This window comes from Triticum dicoccoides, chromosome 5B (genome assembly GCF_002162155.2).
Source record: "Triticum dicoccoides isolate Atlit2015 ecotype Zavitan chromosome 5B, WEW_v2.0, whole genome shotgun sequence".
Taxonomy (NCBI): Eukaryota; Viridiplantae; Streptophyta; class Magnoliopsida; order Poales; family Poaceae; genus Triticum; species Triticum dicoccoides.
Genome location: NC_041389.1, coordinates 673,952,781 through 673,971,677, shown reverse-complemented (window position 1 = coordinate 673,971,677; position 18,897 = coordinate 673,952,781).

Genomic DNA, 18,897 nt, shown 5'->3' with positions numbered 1-18,897 from the left:
AACACGGTGGTGCTGCAGTCGGCCTTCGTCTCCTTGTGCGAAGGCTTCCTCGGTGTCCTCCCCACCATCGAGCTCTGGGGGGGAGTTTTTCCAATCCAAGCTCGGCACGGTTGTCACAGGCGGGCCAGCTCCGTGCGGTGCCTTCATCGCCATAAGGAGGTCCACCACCGACAACCCATTCCCTCCTATCGCGCTGATCCAGTCGGTGAAGCTCTGGCAACGGTCTTACTTTTACGTGAAGAACGTTGCCCCGAACGGCGACTATGTCAACTTGCCGGCTTACGTAGCCGGCCCGCCTCCTGGGAGGCCGGCTTCTTGGTCCTACCAGGCCAGGTCGCTGACGCCGGCTGGAGCTGGTGCCATCGCCTGGCTTCGGGTACTGATCCAGTCAGAGCGCCTGACCGGGCCCGACTTGATTGCCGCCTTTGTCGAGCACCGGGTACTTCCGCTTGAAGGCCGCCCTCATCTGATTTGTCAGATGAGCAGCCGCTTCGACCCAAGCCGGCTCAGCACCAGAGAAATGCCTCACGACGAGGTATCTTACATGGTGAACTACATCACCAACTACAAGCTCACCGAGGACTGGCAGTATGGCAAGGCGCCATACTCTCGCGCCGATCCACCACCCATGGTAAACTTTCTTTCTTTCTTCCTTTGTTGCCGAATTTTCTTTTCTGGCCGACTTCCGACCAGTCGGCTTTGACGACTGGCCAGATGATGACGAGGCCGATCCCATTCCGCGCCGCCAGCCGGCGACCGACCCCCAAGGTGCCGGCCCATCCGGCAGGCCGACCGCGCGAGGCGGCGCCGACTCTCTTTGGCGGCCGGCCGAAGAAACCTAAGGGATCCGCAGCAGCGACCAAGCGGGACGAGGCGGCCGCGAAGGCATCCTGCTTCCGCAAAGTCGTGAAGCAGCCGCAGGCGGTCTTGGCGTTAGTTTTGGTCCTTACGCACTTTTCTTTCTTTCTTCAGTTGATGTTCTTCTAAGTCCTTTCTACGTTTCATCAACCAGGGCCCCGCTCTCTCTTGAGCGGACTACCGCCGCCTCCATAGTCGGCGAAGCGGGAGGATCTGGGGGTTCCCATCACATAGACCCCCGCGCTGAGCTTCAGGTGGCGATGGAGCGGAACGCGCGGGAGGCGCGGGAAGAGCGGGAGGCGGAGGAGCGAAGGGCAGCCGCCACCGAGTCGGCCCAGGAGACGACGGCGGAGTCGGCTGAGGCGCACTCCGACGTGGCAGCCAGGGCCCGGGCGGAGGCCGAGGCCGCAGAGAGGGCGGCGGAGGCCCTGTATGGCCATCCTCCGCAACTCGTCATCCCCCTCCGCTCCACGCTCCCGGACGTCCCGGTGCCCCCGCCGGAGGAAATCGGCCGCGACCCACCGATGATGGAGAGGGAGGGGGGCGACGTAGTCGTCCTGTAGGGAGAAGTGGTGCCGCCTCCGTCAGCCGGGACCGGTCAAGGCGGCCAGCCTGAGGTGCCGCCTGAGCAGCCGACTGGAGGAGGGCCGACTGCAATGGCGGATCTTGTGGTCCTGTTGCCGGCTCGCCGGCGTGCGGGGGGGGGCGGCTTCAGAGCCGGATCCGCAGAGGGCGGCTTCAGAGCCGGATCTGCAGAGGGCGTCTGGTTCCAGCTCATTGTCGCATGATTTGGAGTCGGCCATGGCTAGCTCGCCGGGGTGGACACCGGGCGGTGGCACGGCCGCGCTGAACTTGGCGGCGAAAGATGTACGTAGCCGGCTTGAGGCTCAAGCCACCGCGCTGCAGCCCGAGAGTTTCTTGCAACTCAAGCGGTCGTTCGGGTGAGTTCTTTGCTCTTGATTTTTTCCGTGGGGGCGCATCAGCGCACCCACTGGGTGTTGTCCCCGAGTTCCGAGTCGGCTGCTGAGCAGGCGGCTTGGAACTTCTTCGAAGACTTTGTTTTACGGATTTGCTCTTGCTTGCTTCTTCGTCCTGTTTGCAGGATTATCACAACCTCCACACCGCTACCTTTAACTCCCAGGTCCGCGAGGCGAACCAAAAGGCCGCCGATCTGTCGGAGAGCCAGCGTGAGTGTCTTTGTCTTTTTATCTCATGTGGGGGTGCGTCAGCGCACCCACAGGGTGTAGTCCCCGAGATTCGGGCCGACTGTTGAGCAGTCGGGTCGGATCTTTCTTGCCGACTTCTTTCTTAACTTCTTCTTTCCATACTGGCAGGAGCCAACGCCGACTTGAGGCAACAGCTGGGCGTGGCCCGGACCGCCCTTCGTACCTAGGAGGGTGAGCTCAGTGCCTAGGCTCAGCAGCGTGACCGCCTGGCCAAGAAACTGGCCGACCAGGAGGAAAGCCACAAGGCGGCTCTGAAGGCGGCGCAGGACAGTGAGGCCACCCTCAAAGCCGAATACGAGACCGAGGCGGCGAGCTGGGCCGAGGCAAGGCAAGCTCTGAGCGAAGGCTATGGCCGAGTCGAGGATTTGGTTGACGGTAGGCCGCCTTCTTCTTCACTCTTTGCTTGTCCTTGTAAGCCAGTTTATCTCCTGAGTTGCTCTGTTTCTTTCTTCTTTGTGAAGAGTACTTTCCTGGCTATTCCGTCGCCGCCAACCAAGCCATCGAAGCCCATCGTGAGGCCCGGCGGCAGGCTGGAGTTGAGATCGCGCCGGATGCCAACCGGTCGCTTGAGGAGCAGCTTCTGGCGATCCAGGCCCGCCTCCAGCCGGCCTACCGCATACTCCGCCGGCTTCAGCATGCCGGAGCGCAGGTGCTGGCCGCCCTTTGGCTTGGCGAAGTGATTCCTCACACCCCCAGCCGTACTGCCGACTGGCTGGAGGTAGCCGTCGGCCGCTTCGAGGCTTGGAAGGCTTCAGCAGCTCGATCCGGTGCTCGACGGGCGCTAGAGTTCGTCCGGGCTTGGTACCCTGGGCTAAACTTGGACCAGCTGTGCACCTGGCGGCAGGAGGCCAACGAGGAGCTGGAGGCGGTGCGACCGGCTATCATCCAGCGTGCCTTGATGATCGCCGACTTCACCGACACCAGCGCCTTTGCTCCTGAGGTGAACGAGGACGGCGTCGCGCAGCCGGAAGAGTGGTTCGGGCTGAACCTGGCCGACGGTGAAGATTCGGCGGAGGAGATTGACTCTAGCGACGAGGGCGAAGAGGAGCAGGAGGAAGACGGGGAAGATGCTATGCCGGATGTTGGAGCAGCCAGCCAGCCTCAACCTGACCGTGCCTCCAGCAACGAAGCGCGTGCGAATGCTCTGCCTGCCACCGGCGACGACGAGGTCGAGACTCGCCAGCCGGCCACTCCTCCAGCCGACACCGCCGTCTCCACCGGTCTTCCTGATGCCTCGGGCGCTCCCTTGGCTTGATTCACTATTTTTATTTTCCTGCTTGGCACTCTTTGAACAGATTTGTTCTCTTTGCGCAATTCCACCCACTGGGGGTGTACTCAAACTTCGTTGAATGCCGGCCTCTCGAAGGCCTTTTGTGTAAATATTATTATGCATGTGCTTGGCTTCCATTCCTACTTGCTTTTTATCTCTCAGCTTTTTTCCTTTGCCGCCTTCGCTTGGTTGCCGCCTTCCCATCCGAACAGCTGCTCTGCAGTCTGTGGCTGGGTAAGGAGTTCAGCCGTCTGGGAAGGCACAGTAGGAAAGGAAGCCGACCAACCAACTGCTTTGACAGCCGGTTGGCAAGGGGGGGATCCGCCTTGCGTTATGTAAGTTCGTTAATCCTTAGCCGTTTTTCATGTGGGCATCCTTTCCACCTTTAGCTCTTGCTAGTCGGGCAGCTGATTCTTCGGGTTGTGACTCTCGCAAGAGAGGGCTTGGGTGCCGGCACATTACTTGTCTGACTACAGGTAGAACATGGACATAACTCAAGGCGTCAAGTCCCCGGGCCGACTAGTCGAACCCGGTGCCGGACGGAGAAAGTAAATGTAGTGGGATAACCGTGGGTACGATACCCGACATACATAGATAAAATAGGGTAGTCCCCGAGAACTCCTCGGGGGCCGTTGTCTCATACTTAATACAAAAGGTAGCATGATAGATACTGCATTTCAACTGTAAAATCTTCGAAGAAGATTGGCGTTCCACGGGCGCTCCGACTCCTTGCCGGAGTCGTCTCTCTTGCATGCCTTCGGCTTCTGCGCGTCGATTAGGTAATAGGAGTCGTTTTCCAGAGCCCGGCTGATGACGAAGGGCCCTTCCCAAGGGGCCGAGAGCTTGTGCTGGCCGGCTGTTCGCTGTATCAGCTGGAGCACAAGGTCTCCCTCTTGGAAAGCTCTTGGCTTCACCCTTCGACTGTGGTAACGGCGTAGTCCTTGCTGGTAGATGGCGGACCGGCTGAGGGCTAATAGCCGGCTTTCTTCCAGCAAGTCAACACCGTCTTCTCTTGCTTCCTTAGCCTCCGCCTCCGTGTACATGGTGACCCGAGGTGAGTTGAATTCGATGTCAGTCGGAATGACAGCCTCAGCGCCATATACAAGGAAGAAGGGGGTGAAGCCGGTTGACTTGTTTGGGGTAGTGCGCAGACTCCAGAGGACGGGCGGTAGCTCGTCGAGCCAGCAACCGGCTGAACGCTCCAGTGGCACAACCAGTCGGGGCTTGATGCCGGAGAGGATGAGGCCGTTTGCTCGCTCGACTTGGCCGTTTGACTGCGGGTGAGCAACGGACGCTAAGTCCAGTCGGATGCCCTATGTCGCGCAGAAGCGTGCCAATGCTCCCTTGGCAAAATTCATGCCGTTGTCGGTGATGATGCTGTGTGGTACGCCATACCGGGTTGTAATGTCTGCAATGAATGTTATGGCAGTCGGCCCATTCAGTTTCTTGATCGGCTTTGCTTCAATCCACTTGGTAAATTTGTCCACGGCGACAAGCAGATGTGTCATGCCGCTGCGCGCCGTCTTGAATGGGCCGACCATGTCCAGCCCCCAGACGGCAAAGGGCCAAGTGATGGGGATGGTCTTGAGTGCAGAAGCCGACAGGTGTTGCTTGGAGCCGAAGACTTGGCACCCTTTGTAGTGTTTGACTAGTTCCTTGGCATCCTCCAAAGCAGTCGGCCAGAAGAATCCATGGTGGAAGGCCTTGGCGACGAGCGCCCTGGAGGCGGCATTGTGGCCGCATTCGCCTTGGTGGATGTCGTCGAGGATTGCTATGCCTTTCTCTGGCTCGACGCAGCGCTGGAAGACTCTGGTAGCACTGCGCCTGACTAGCTCTTGGTTCATAATTGTGTAAGCTCCGGCTCGGCATTGGACTTGTCTTGCCGAGATCACGTCACTCGGTAGCTCTCCATTTACCAGAAAACGGAGGATGGGCTGAGCCCATGATGGGGCTGTGATTTCTTCGATTGCCAAAACGGCTACTGTAACCAGGGTGGACGGGCTGGGTTGTGAGGAGTTGGAGTCGGCCTCCGCCTGCTGTGTTGCTGCAGTCCCCGGGCCAGGTTCGACTATGGCAGTCCCCGATCCGGCTGCCGAAGTCCCCGGGCCGCCTGCCTGGTCCCCGAAGTCGGATCCGACTGCGTCGGGGTCAGGCGACACGAAGATGGAACTGGATTCGGAGATGGCTTGACAGATGGCTTGAGGAGGCGTTGGAGGGCGACGCCGGTTGGTATAGCTTGTCGGGTGGAGCCTATTCGTGCCACAGCATCTGCTTGCTCATTGTCGGCCCGTGGCACGTGAAGGAACTCGCACCCCTCGAAATATCCGCTGAGCTGCTGGACGAGGAAACGGTAGCTTGTCATGTTTGCGTCCTTGGCATCCTTGTCGCCGGATGATTGCTGAACCACTAAGTCCGAGTCGCCATAACACAGGATCCGGCGGATGCCAAGTTCCTTGGCTAGCCGGAGCGCATGTATGAGCGCCTCGTACTCGGCTACATTGTTGGAGGCGGCAAAGTGGATTTGCAATGTGTATCTGAGTTTTTCGCCCTTGGGAGAGGTGAGGATGATGCCGGCTCCCAAGCCGGTGCGCATCTTGGATCCGTCAAAATGCATCCACCAATGAGTGGAGTCGGGGGCCGGTGGCAGGTACTGGGTCTCGGCCCAGTCGACGAGGAAGTCGGCCAATGCTTGGGACTTGATGGCGGTGCGGGGCTGATAGTAGATTGTGTAAGGAGCCAGCGCGATGGTCCATTTATCCACTCGGCCGGATGCGTCACGGCTGCCTATGATCTCGGCAAGCGGGGTAGTGCATACGACCGTGATGGGATGTTCTTGAAAGTAGGGCTTGAGTTTCTTGGAGGTGAAGTACACACCATAGCACATTTTCTGATAGTGCGGGTAGTTCTGTTTTGAGGTGGACAATACTTCGCTCAAATAATATACCGGCCTCTGGACTAGCTGAGCTCGGCCTTCTTCTAGACGCTGGACCACGATGACCGTGCTGACCACCCGGCTGGTGGCGGCGATGTAGAGGAACATGGGCTCCTTCTCAGTTGGGGCCGCCAAGACAGGTGGTGTGGACAACATCTTCTTCAGCTCGTGGAAAGCTTGGTCCGCCTGGTCATTCCACTCAAAGTGAGTGGACTTCTTCATGAGTTGGTAGAGGGGGAGAGCCTTTTCTCCGAGCCGGCTCATGAAGTGGTTTAAGGACGCCAGGCATCCGGTGAATTTTTGAACGTCTCACAGCTTGGTAGGGACCTTCATTCTCTCTATGGCCTTGATCTTCACTGGGTTGCACTCGATGCCGCGTTCGGAGACCAGGAAGCCTAGAAGCTGGCCGGCTGGTACCCCGAACACGCACTTCTCCGGGTTGAGCTTGATCTGAAACCGGCGCAAATTCTCAAAGGTCTCCTTGAGGTCTTCCAGCAGGGTGTCGCGCTTCTCCGTCTTCACCACGACATCGTCTACGTAGACGTGGGCATTTCTGCCGAGTTGCTTGAGGAGGCATTTCTGCATGGAACGCTGAAAGGTGGCACCGGCATTTCTCAAGCCGAATGTCATGGTCAGGTAAAAGAAAGCTCCGAATGGGGTGATGAAGGCGGTCTTCAAGCGATCAGCTGGGTTCAACTTTATCTGGTGGTACCCTGAATAAGCATCCAAGAAACTCAACAGCTCGCATCCGGCTGTGGAGTCTATCACTTGGTCAATCCTTGGTATGGCGAATGGATCTTTAGGGCAGCTTTGTTGAGGCTGGTGTAGTCGATGCACATGCGCCACTGCTTGTTCTTCTTCAACACAAGGACCGGGTTGGCAAGCCATTCTGGAAAGAACACTTCCATAATGAAGCCGGCTTCCAGAAGCCGGGCTATTTCTTCTCCGACTACTCTTCTCTTCTCTTCTGATAGGCGGCGCAAGGGCTGCCTGACCGGCTTTGCGTCAGATCGGACGTGTAGCTTGTGCTCGGCGAAATCCATCGGGACACCCGACATGTCTTTGGGGGACCATGCAAAGACGTCCTGATTCTCAAAGGTCTCCTTGAGCTCGCCTTCCTATTTGCTGTCAAGGCCTGTGCCTATGACAGCGTGCCTCTCCGGGTGCTCCGGGTCTAGAGGTATCTTCTTTGTCTCCTTGGCCGGCTGGAAAGAACCTTGAGCTTCACATTCTTTGGGGTCAGGAGACAGAACCGACTGCTTGCCAGCCAAGGCCACAACTCGATTCAGCATCTTCTTCTCTTCGGCGATTACGAGGGACTCGGCCAGCCGACTGCTGGCTGCTGCACACTCAGAAGACTTCTTATAGTCTCCGGCTATGGTGATAATGCCCTTGGAACTCGACATCTTCATCTTGAGGTAGGCGTAGTGGGGCACAGCTATAAACTTGGCCAACGCTGGTCGGCCAAGCAATGCATGGTACGGGCTCTCCAAATCCACTACCTCAAACCATATTGCTTCTCGGCGGAAATGATCCTTGCCCCCAAAGAGGACGTCCATCTTGATCTTGCCGATTGGTGAGCAGGACAGGCCGGGTAAGATGCCGTGGAACACAGTCCGGCTTGGCATGAGTTGCTTCGTCTTGATGTTGAGCTTCTCCATTGTATCTCGGTACAGTATGTTGATACTGCTCCCGCCGTCTATCAGCACGCGGGAAAATCGGGCGGCACGTCTCTCCGTCGCCAGGGTGGCATCCAAAACCAGGGCATAGGAGCCAGGAGACGGCATCACCTCTGGGTGGTCGTCCCGGCTCCAGCTGATGGGCCTGTTTGACCAGTGCATGAACTCAGGATTACTGGAGGCGACTGCGTTGACTTCTTGCTGCTGTCGACACCGGCTGCGCCGATCTTCTGTCTGGCTGGTGAACACGACATAGGCGGCTTGCTCATCGGGGAACTCGTCTTGGACAACTCCGACTACAGGTCGAGCGGCCGGCTGCTGCAGGGCAGGAGGCGGCTGGCCTGCAGGCGGAGGCGGTAGCAGCCCCTCGCCCTTGGAGATTCGGGTGAGTTAGTGGCACTTCCGATTTGTATGGTTGGACGGCTTCGCGCCGCTATGGAACTTACAGGGGGCATCGAGAGTTTGCTCGTAGGAGAAAGCCGGCTGCCAAGCCGGCCTGCCGCCCTTCTGTTTCTTAGGAGCCGGTCGTCCCTCAGGCTGCTCTTCTTCGATCGTGGCCACCTGCGGCTAGTGGAAGGTGACATAGGGGCCTTGCGCTTGTGGTTGTTTTGATACGGGCGCCGGCTTGATTCTCCAGCCGGCGTCTTGGGAGTTGGCGCCAACACTTTTCCGGAGGCGTCTACCCGGAGCTCAGTTTTCATTGAGGAGTCGGCCGTGGCATACTTGTCCGCGATGATCAGTAGCTCATCAAGGGTAGCCGGCTTGTTGCAGAGGAGTCGGTGCTTGAGGAGAGTTCCCTCACGGCACCCGGTGGTGAAGTATTCAATGGCCTGAACCTCGTGCACCCCTTCACAGGAGTTGCAGAGCTAGGACCAACGCGTGAGGTAGTCGCAGGTTGATTCGTTGGGCCCTTGTATGCACAAGGAGAGCTGTCAGGGCTTGGGAGCCCGTTTGTAGGTGTTGGTGACGTTGTGTATGAAGGCTTCGGTGAAGTCCAGCCAGTTGTTGATGCTGTAAGGCTTGAGGCTGTTGAGCCAGGTCCATGCCATGCCTTGGAGCATCAGGGGGACATATTTCACGGCAACGTGTCGGTTGCCGTTTGCTATGCGAACCGCGGTGGAGTAGTCGATCAACCAGTCTTCCGGCTTCACGGAGCCGTTGTACTTGGGCGTGTATCTTAGGAGCGAGAACCCTTTGGGAAAGGGCTCGTCGCGGATGCGGGGGCCGAAACAAGGCGGGCCGACATCATCTTCTTCTTCCAGAGCCAGGGATCGCGCAAGGCGGTCGATCCGATGGCGGGCATCATTCTCGCTGACTCCTTCGCGACGACCAAGTCGGCCACTGAGAGTCAGATGCTCGACAGGCGGCGGGGTGGGATATCTTTTCCCACGAGGTGGAGGAGGAGGCGGGTCACCTCGTCGTTCCACACCTCGGGGGTGGCCTTCTGCATCGCGCTCGATGGTGATTCGAGTCCGGCTGTGGCTAGCAGCCGGCTCCTTCTCTTGTCTTGTACGGGCGCCGCTCGCAGTCGGCATACACGACATCGCACCGTGCTCTCGGCGAAGGGGGCTTCCAGCTCGGACGCCGGCTTCATGCCGCTCTGCGGCCGCGTCGATCAGCTGTTGGATGCGTCTAGTCATGTAGGGGAGCTCGTCGGCCCCCGGTCCGTTTAGCTCATCAACGATCGACTGGGCGGCGCGTAGATTCTCGAGGGGCGTGGCGTAGACAGGGCGGTCCGCTCCCAGCATGCTGGCGATGGCCGCACCGCGTTTCTTGATGATGCCAACTCGGCTTGGCCCTTCTGGAGGCAGCGTGCCGAAGGCGGCGCGGTCGACTTCGCACTGGTGGGCCTCCGTGAGGCGTCTCATGGTGGCTATCTTCTGGCCCTCCGCAAGGAGGGCAAGGCGGCGTGCCTCTAGCGTCTCAGCGTCAGCATCAGCCGGGATGGGGGCGGACAGATCGTGCAACGCGGCCTGCAAGGCGTCGCGGGCATTCTCATCGGAGGCGACGCCGTGGCTGATGACTAGCACTTCGGTGATGGTGCTGCCGCCACTGTTAGCTCGAGGGAGAGGGTCGTCGAAGATGATCACGTTGGTGGGGAAGGCGTCGAGCGACGCCGTGTCGGAGTCAACAAGCATCGGGTCGGTGGAGCCGACCGACTCCAAGTCCGCGGTAGGCTCGCTGGAGATGTGGAGTTGGTCGAGTAGGCTGACGAGGCGGCTCTCGTGGCAGCCTGTGCCTGCGTGAAAGTGCATCTATCCCTAGGTGGTGTCGGTAATTCATAAGAACATATAGCTCATTGAGATAATGCTATTCCAAGACTATTATTTCAGGAAAGCTCAATGAATGGCATGGCATGGATGATGAAATTGGATCCCTCAAAATACTAATGACAAAGTATTAGCTTAAGCTCAAAAGCTCAAGACTCTTCATTTTACATTTTAGTGATCCAAGATCACATTGAGTCTATAGGAAAAGCCAATACTATCAAGGAGGGATGAGGTGTTGCTTAATGAGCCTCTTGCTCTATGTGCTTGGTGATATGCTCCAAAAACCCTCAACTACTTTCCCACATCCACAAATGACCTAAACCTAAAGCCAAAATCGGTCACACCGATTCTTCCTATCTGGCGCCACCGAGTTCAAATGTCATAGCCACTGCCACAAACCCTAGGCAAATCGGTCCTACCAATAGGGATCTCGGTCTCACTGAGATGGGATTGTAATCTCTCTGTTTCCCTTCATAACATTTTGGTCTAACCGAAGTGAGCGATCGGTCCCACCCAGATTGCAATGTAAACTCTCTGTTTCCCTTTTGTAACATTTCGGTCTCACCGAAAAGAGCAAATCGGTCCCACCGAGTTTACCAGACCAACTCTCTGGAAAGCTTATTACCAAAATTGGTCTCACCGAGTTTGTGTAATCGGTCTTACTGAGATTACGTTATGCCCTAACCCTAACCATATCAGTCTTACCGAGTTGCATTTCGGTCCCATCGAAAATCCTAACGGTCACTAGGTTTACTGAATCGGTCCGACCGAGTTTGATGATTCGGTCCCACCGAGTTTGGTAAATTGTGTGTAACGGTTAGATTTTGTGTGGAGGCTATATATACACCTCCACCTCCTCTTCATTCGTGGAGAGAGCCATCAGAACAAACCTACACTTCCAACTTACCATTTCTGAGAGAGAACCACCTACTCATGTGTTGAGGCCAAGATATTCCATTCCTACCATATGAATCTTGATCTCTAGCCTTCCCCAAGTTGCTTTCCACTCAAATCTTCTTTGCACCAGATCCAAAACCTATGAGAGAGAGTTGAGTGTTGGGGAGACTATCATTTGAAGCACAAGAGCAAGGAGTTCATCATCAACGCACCATTTGTTACTTCTTGGAGAGTGGTGTCTCCTAGATTGGCTAGGTGTCACTTGGGAGCCTCCGATAGATTGTGGAGTTGAACCAAGGAGTTTGTCAGGGCAAGGAGATCGCCTACTTCGTGAAGATCTACCGCTAGTGAGGCAAGTCCTTCGTGGGCGACGGCCATGGTGGGATAGACAAGGTTGCTTCTTCGTGGACCCTTCATGGGTGTAGCCCTCCGTGGACTCGCGCAACCGTTACCCTTCGTGGGTTGGAATCTCCATCAACGTGGATGTAAGATAGCACCACCTATCGGAACCACGCCAAAAACATCCGTGTCTCCAATTGCGTTTGAATCATCCAAACCCTTCCCTTTACTTTCTTGCAAGTTGCATGCTTTAATTTCTGCTGCCTATATACTCTTTGCATGCTTGCTTGAATTGTGTGATGATTGCTTGACTTGTCCTAAGATAGCTAAAATCTGCCAAACTCTAAAATTGGGAAAAGGCTAAGTTTTTAATTGGTCAAGTAGTCTAATCACCCCCCCTCTAGACATACTTCAAGGTCCTACAAGTGGTCTCAGAGCTTTGGTCTCCATTTTCTTTGATTTCCATAGCTTTTGGTGGTCATAGCCTTGGTTTCACAACCTAGGAGAGTATGGCGTCTAGTGAGGGAAATTATCACCGTAGAGGTCCTTACTTTGATGGTACTAATTTTGCTAGTTGGAAGCATAAGATGAAAATGCATATTCTCGGACATAACCCCGCTGTTTGGGCAATTATTTGTATTGGCTTGCAAGGTGAATTCTTTGATGGGAGAGAGCCGAACCGTGAAGCTAATGCGGAAGAATTGAATATAATGCAATACAAGGCTCAAGCTTGTGATATCATCTTCAATGGATTGTGTCCGGAAGAATTCAACAAAATCAACCGTCTTGAGAATGCAAAGGAAATTTGGGATACTTTGATTGATATGCATGAAGGTACCGACTCCGTCAAGGAATCCAAGTTGGATGTGCTCCAAAGTCAGCTTGACAAGTTCAAAATGAAGGATGGTGAAGGTGTCGCTGAAATGAACTCTAGGCTTGCACTTATCACAAATGAGATTGCCGGCTTAGGGAGTGAAGAGATGACCGACAGATTCATCATCAAGAAGATCCTAAGAGCATTGGATGGAAAGTATGATACCATGTGCACATTGATCCAAATGATGCCAAACTACAAAGATCTCAAGCCAACGGAAGTCATTGGAAGAATTGTTGCTCATGAGATGTCACTTAAGGATAAGGAGGAACTTCACAACAAGTCAAGTGGTGCTTACAAAGCCTCATGTGAAGCCCCCACATCAACAAGTGAGAAACAAACCTTCAACGAAGAATTGAGCTTAATGGTGAAGAACTTCAACAAATTCTACAAGAGTAGAAGCAAAGAAAGAAGCTCCAAGCCAAGGTCTTACAATCACAAAAGATCTTCTAGTCGAGAGCGAAATTGCTACAATTGTGGGAGACCCGGACACTATTCCAATGAGTGTACGGCACCCTACAAAAGAAGAGAAGATTCTCCAAAAAGAAGAAGCAAAAGAGAAGAATCACCACCAAGAGAGAGGAGGAGTAGAGATGATCGTTATGAACAAAGACCCTCACGGAGAAGCAAGGAATAGGAAAGGAAGGACAAGTCATCAAGGAGCTACACAAAACAAAGACATCAAGCTCATGTTGGTGAATGGGTATCCGGTTCCGACTCCGACCATCACTCCGAGAGAAGCTATCACTCCGACTCCGAATATACTCAAGATGAAGGTGTTGCCGGTCTAGCACTTGTGTCAACCAACTCCTACGACATATTTGACTCACCAAATGAATGAATTGGAAGATGCTTCATGGCCAAAGGTCCAAAGGTAACACATCCCGAGTATGTTGATTTCAATAGTGATGAAGATGACTGGCTTGTGGATGATGATTTACTTGTTGACAACTCTAGTGATGAATACTATGATGAAACGTCAATTAATCATGCTAATCAAGATAAAACGAATGACAATGATAAGGAGAAGATTGAGCTTCTAACTAAAGAACTAAACACTCTTAAGTTGGCTCATGAAACTATCTTCGAAGATCATCGAGAACTTTTAAGGGCTCATGAGAAGTTACGCTTTGAAAAGCTCAATCTTGAGCAAGAGCATGAGTTCTTAAAAGCAATCAATGATGATCTCCGCAAGAAAAGTTCTTCTTACATTGCCAAGCATTTACTCTTATCTACTTACATGCCTCAAGTCAAGTCTAGTAACAAGTACAAGAAAGATACTTCCTCTAGTAGTAACAATAATAATGACAAATCCGATATTGTTGCTTCTAGTAGTTCTCTTGATTCCACTAATGATTCTCTTAGCCAAGTTACACTTGAGCAAGAAATAGCTTATTGAAGGGAATTATAGAGAAAGGTGTATACAAGAGCCTTGCTGGGACTAAGCAATTCGAGGAAATTGTACGCAAGCAAGGAAGGCACCGAAAGAATCAAGGTGTTGATTTTGAACGAAAGTTCAATGCCAATGGAGTTGAGTGGGAAGAAGATCAATACCCCAAGAAGAAGTTTGTTCCTCAACAAGAGAAGTATGATCCTACTTCCTTCAAAGGAACACAAGCACAAGATTATCTTCCACCACAAGACTACAAGAACAAAATCAAGGACAAGCTTCAAGAAGAGATTGATGCATTTGAAGAAGCACCTAATATAAGGCCTTGGTTAAGTGGGTTCCCAATACTACATCAAGTTCTACTTCATGAAGTACAACTACAACTCCAAGGATTCCCATCAAGATGATGTGGATCCCGAAGAAGAAGAACTAGAGAGTTCTTGAGGGTGACTCCGCCAACATTCTTCACTCATATCTTTTTGGCAACAACAAGTGCAATCAACTTCCACATCTTGAACTAGTTCAAGGAGTCACAAACCCTCATGTTGGTAAGGCAAGGGACAAGGTAACCTAATGATTTCATGGACATTATCTTGTGTGTGCATCACTCTATGTCTATGGATATTCTTGTTTGTTCCTTGTGGGACTAACCCATGTAGGAATGTTGAAAGTGCAACTCACTCCAAAGGATTGCTCCAAATGATCTACATCAACCTTGAGCATCCACATCTTCAACACCTACATGAAGTCATCATCGACGAAACCCAAGGTTAGTTCATCCCTCTAAAAGGGGATCTCACATCTAGGGGGAGCTTAACTCTAAGAATTGAGTCAAAGCAACTCTAATGGTGTGAACACATCAATGCATTATGTAAAAGTGGTGACCCCACTTAATCTTAAACGATGAGTATGACCTATGATCAAATGTTTTGATTTGACTCCTAAGTCAATATACTCATATATAGATGACATAGTCATCACCAATTGTTTTGATAGATGCTAGAATTGGTTGTGCATGTTTTGCCACATATTTCATTTGCCATCTTATTGTGTGGGCATGTTGGTGCATATTTTACTCATTCGAGGACATCCACTTGTTGCTTTGATTGTTTGGTTCTTTTTCTTTTTGCCAAGTGGATGGACAAGAATGCCTAAGAACCTTCTCTAGCTATCTATGCTTTTCTCATCTCAAACTCTATTCATGCTACATCACAAAACTTGATCAAGTCAGATTCGAACCACTCTGTGTGAGGAGCACTCGGAGTCCTCGATTCGTCATAGACTTAAACTTCCAAAACTTCTTTGTGATTCTCGGTCTGACCGATTCCTCCATTTTGGTCCCACCGAGATCACTAAGTTGATCTAGGTTTTCAATCTCGGTGCAACCGATTTGAACTTTTCGGTCACACCGAGTTGTTGTAACTGTACACAGTTATGCATCTCGGTGCCACTGAGTTGTTCTACTCGGTCACACCGACAGGGTCGGGCTATATATAGTCATGGGCAAAAATTTGGAAATTTATCCGAACCTCTTCGCCCGCACAATAGCTCGCTCTACCATCAGGGTCTCCGGATCGTCTCCTCATCGCCAGCCGCCTCCTGTTGCCGGTCTCCACCGCCGTCAATGGATTTCACCCCCGCCATTGCCTCCGTAGTGAGTTCATCGCCAAGCTAGGGTATGGACTCAATCAATGTGATATCCTCGTCCGATTCCTAGCACATTGTGTTCTTAATGATTCTTGCCATGATTGAAACACTTCTATCCAGTCAATGCAATCCTTAGATTAGATGAGATTTGAAAATTTAGGGTTAGGTTTCCGCCGAAACCATCTCAGACCCACCGAGTTGAAAAACTCGGTCCCACCGATTTGGCTAATGCCGTTGCACTAGTAACTCTTGGTCTGATCGAGAATTGCTAATCGGTGAGACCGATTTTAGGACTTGGTGAAACCCTAGCAGTCTCGGTGCCACCAAACTGTGACTCGGTCCAACCGAGTTCATCAGTTTAGGTTCCAAAACTGCTTCGGTATCACCAAGTTTGAAAATCGGTTGATCCGAAATGCTCTCTGTGGAAAACTAAAACTAAATTTTTGAATCATTCTTTTGCAAAAATCTCTGCATTTTGTGATGCTCATCCAGTCTATCTCATCTATAACTCTTTACAGGGTCAGCAGTCAGTGATTTGCAGCATGCCATACCAAAGTGATAGTCAGAACAAGTCAGAAGAGCAAATGCACATGAGTGAGGGCACTAGTCCCTCTAGCACTTCAGATGAAGGCAGCAGGAGCACCCCAAGCAACCTGCCTAAAGCTGCCACCAGGACAAGGAAGAAGAGAACCTCAGATTCTGAGGATGAGGATTATAGGGCAGAAGAGGATGATGCTACTTCCAAGAAAGTAGAGCTCAAGAAGAAGTTCAGCTCAACTACAGTAAAGCCAGGCATGAAGACTAAAAGGCTTGCAAGAAGACAACCAATGTCCAAAGCCAGAGTCTCCACTCAAATTCCTTTGGAATCCCAATCCAAAGAGCCTGCTGCAGAAGGAAAGAAAAGGAAAGAAAGGGTCAAAAAGACCATAGCCAGAGTTGTTGGGCAACCTTCCATGATGGAAGAGGAATAAGAGGTTGTTGTGCCAGGACCCAAGGCACAAAAGCTTATGGGTGATGCAATTAAGTCAGGGGCTGCAACATCAAAGCCCAAGGAAGCACCCAAAGCTGCCCCCAATCCCAAGCTTGCACCAAAGAGGAATGCGAGGAGTATTCTAGCTGCTGAGAAGAACAAGGCCCCAGTGCCTGAAGTTTCTGATGAGGAAGATGAAGAAGGACAAGTCCTGAGGAAGCTCAAGCCCAAGATACCAGACCATAATGATGCCCATCATGTGGCTGAGGACATGGACATCAGAAGAGACTCTGGGTTGAGGCTATGGAGGATGACAGATCCATATGCCACAAGGAGGAGGACTACTGAGGGAGTCCTGGATTAGGGGGTGTCCGGATGGCCGGACTATGACCTTTGGCCGGACTCCCGGACTATGAAGATACAAGATTGAAGACTTCGTCCCGTGTCCGGATAGGGACTTTCCTTGGCGTGGAAGGCAAGCTTGGCGATATGATATGAAGATCTCCTCCCATTGTAACCGACTCTGTGTAACCCCAGCCCTCTCCGGTGTCTATATAAACCGAAGAGTTTTAGTCCGTAGGACGAACAATAATCATACCATAGGCTAGATTCTAGGGTTTAGCCTCTCTGATCTCGTGGTAGATCAACTCTTGTACTACCCATATCATCAATATTAATCAAGTAGGAGTAGGGTTTTACCTCCACCGAGAGGGCCCGAACCTGGGTAAAAACATCGCGTCCCTTGTCTCCTGTTACCATCCGCCTAGACGCACAGTTCGGGACCCCCTACCCGAGATCCGCCGGTTTTGACACCGACATTGGTGCTTTCATTGAGAGTTCCTCTGTGTCGTCACCCACAGGAAGGATGCCGAACCCCGTCTTTAAAGACAACGCTATTGCTAAAGGAGCTTTGGCTGTCGGCCAAACTCTCCGGCTAGGCAGGTTTTTGGTGACCGCCTATTCGGCCGCCGCGCCGGCGATGACCTCTCGGGTCATCGAAAGCAATCTCCAGATCAGCTCGGAACTCGCTGAGCGGTTAGATCCGATGGAGCTCTCTTCCCTAAACGAGCTATTGGACCGCATCGCCACCCTGGGAGTCGCTACAGATTACAGCCAGATGGGGCTTAAACCTGATCAGAGAGAGATCGACTCTCCCCAGGTCACCCACCACGTTGAAGTGGTGGAAGAATAATGCGGCGAATCTTCGCCCATCCTAAGGACCAGATGTGTCCGGATTCCCGACCCCTCCAAGCCGGATATGCGCGGAGGGGAGGATGTCGCCCAAGCCCTGAACCTGAAGTCAGGTGAGGGAGTTCCGGACTAGGGTGTGTCCGGATAGCCGAACTATCTGTTGTGGAACGTAGTAATTTCAAAAAATGTCCTACGTACACGCAAGATCATGGTGATGGCATAGCAACGAGAGGGGAGAGTGTTGTCCATGTACCCTCGTAGACCGTAAGCGGAAGCGTTATGACAACGCGGTTGATGTAGTCGTACGTCTTCACGATCCGACCGATCCAAGTACCGAACGTACGGCACCTCCGAGTTCAGCACACGTTCAGCTCGATGACGATCCCCGGGCTCCGATCTAGCAAAGCTTCGGGGATGTGTTCCGTCAGCACGACGGCGTGGTGACGATGATGATGCTCTACCGGCGCAGGGGTTCGCTTAAACTCCGCGATGATATGACCGAGGTGGAATATGGTGGAGGGGGGCACCGCACACGGCTAAGGAACGATCCGTAGATCAACTTGTGTGTCTATGGGGTGCCCCCCGCCCCCGTATATAAAGGAGCCAGGGGGGAGGAGGCGGCCGGCCAAGGAGGGCGCGCCAAGGGGGGAGTCCTACTCCCACCGGGAGTAGGACTCCCTTCTTTCCTAGTTGGAATAGGAGAAGGGGGGAAAGAGGAGGAAGAGGGGAAGGAAAGGGGGGGCGCCGCCCCCCTTCCCTTGTCCTATTCGGACTAGGAAGGGGAGGGGTGCGCGGCCCCTTCCTGCCTCCTTCCCTCTTCTCCCTCGAGGCCCATGTAGGCCCAATAACCCCCCGGGGGGTTCCGGTAACCTCCCGGTACTCCGGTAAAATGCCGATTTCACCCGGAATGATTCCGATGTCCAAATATAGGCTTCCAATATATCGATCTTTATGTCTCGACCATTTCGAGACTCCCCGTTACGTCCGTGATCACATCCGGGACTCCGAACAAACTTCGGTACATCAAAACTTATAAACTCATAATAAAACTGTCATCGTAACGTTAAGCGTGCGGACCCTACGGGTTCGAGAACTATGTAGACATGACCTAGAACTATTCTCGGTCAATAACCAATAGCGGAACCTGGATGCCCATACTGGTTCCTACATATTCTACGAAGATCTTTATCGGTCAAAACCGCATAACAACATACGTTGTTCCCTTTGTCATCGGTATGTTACTTGCCCGAGATTTGATCGTCGGTATCCAATACCTAGTTGAATCTCGTTACCGGCAAGTCTCTTTACTAGTTCCGTAATGCATCATCCCGTAACCAACTCATTTGGTCACATT